We start from the raw sequence: 1,862 nt of genomic DNA, 5'->3' as shown, positions 1-1,862 counted from the left end.
AAACTCACTTCATAGTGCCTATGGCTGTGTCTCCATTCTACACCTGAAATAACCTCCACAGTGCTGACCCAAGATCCCCAAGCCGATCCGTAATCCAAATCCACATAAAATCGCCAAACACTATCTCATCAGAGATTGAGACCAAAAAGGTCAAAAAAGGTGTTTAAAAAAGTGAATCTAGCAAGGGGGGTTATTTCAGGTGTAGAATGGAGACACAGCCATAGGCACTATGAAGTGAGTTTTTTATTGCATCTGTATGAACTTGTACAATATTGAATATAATTTCATTGTATATATTTTTCAATCAACATTTTCTCTATTTAGACAGTAAAGACACTTTACATCCCTGATGAAGATCAAACTTTGAAAGTTTTTTCGGAAACGCGTCGGATCAGTCCATCTTTCACAAATTCACCTCTTTGGGGGTGAATTTCATGTTGTAACATGGCATAGTGTCAATCTGTCTATTTATATGTTTTCAATGTAAATGTTTTGTTCTTTTTCACCAATTTTGTATTTCATGTAATTTTTGTAATTTTTCTACGCATATGTATTAAAATATATTTTTATAATTTTTGGAATATATATTCTTTTCGTTGCCCACATAATCCCAACCCTAGAGGTTTCCACATTACCACTGTACTAAATGCTTTCTTATCATTAGCAGTAATCAGCATGGGTTTACCAAGGGTCATTCCTGCCAGACCAATCTGTTAACATTCTACGAGGAAGTGAGTTGCCATCTAGATAGAGGAAGGCCTGTGGATGTGGTGTATCTGAAATTTGCAAAAGCATTCAATACAGTTCCCTATAAATGCTTAAACTACAAACTGAAATCAGTGGACCATAGAGTTTGTTCTTGGATAGAAAACTGGTTACAGGGGCACGTCAAAAGGGTGGTTATAAATAACGTGTACTCTCAGACTGGTCTGGAGTGGTAAGTGGGGTGCTCAAGGCTCTGTCTTGGGACCAATTTTGTGTAATTTATTCATAAATGATATTAGGAGGATGAAATAAATAGCTCAATCTCAGTTTTTGCAGATGACACAAAAGTAAGCAGGGCAATAACTTCACATCAGGATATAGACATTTTACAGAAATACCTGAATAAAATAATGGGGTGGGCAACTACATGGCAAATTAGTTTTAATGTGGAGAAATGTAAAGCAATGCACCTGGGGGCTAAAAACAAAAATGCTGTGCAAAGTTTCAGCCAATCAGGGCACAGAGCACTGTAAGGCCACTTACACACGACCGAGGAACTCGTAGGGCGAAACACAACGTTTTCCTCGTCGAGTTCCTTGTTAGGCTTGTCGAGGAACTCGACAAGCTTGCTTTGCGTACACACTGTCAAAACAAAATCTCCTCATTCTCAAACGCGGTGACATACAACACATACAATTGCAGGGGAAGTTTGATTCCTCTGGCACAACTCGTGGGGCTGGTTTTGCTAATCTCATGTGTTTGCGTGTTAAGTAAAAGTCTGTTAAGAGACAATTTGCACTTTTCAGTCTGTTACAGCTTGAAAAATGTGTTATCTCCATTACAAATGCTACTACTATGAGACTCCCGTCTCATACTTTATTCTGAGCAAGCGCGGGTTTCTTAGCATACACACGTTCGAGTTTCTCGTTGAAAACCAGCCCGACGAGGAAGTTGAGACTCCCGTCGAGGAAAAAGAGAACTTGCTCTCTTTTTTGCTCGTCGAATTCCTCGACAGTTTCCTCAATGAAAAACGTACACACGACCGGTTTCCTCTGCAAAAAAGCTCTCCCACCAAGTTTCTTGATGGATTCTGCCGAGGAAACTGGTCGTGTGTACGAGGCCTCAGAGTCATGATTGGACACTGTCATCATGACTTT

Source organism: Rana temporaria, chromosome 2 (assembly GCF_905171775.1).
Source record: "Rana temporaria chromosome 2, aRanTem1.1, whole genome shotgun sequence".
Taxonomy (NCBI): domain Eukaryota; kingdom Metazoa; phylum Chordata; class Amphibia; order Anura; family Ranidae; genus Rana; species Rana temporaria.
This window is presented reverse-complemented; position numbering follows the sequence as displayed.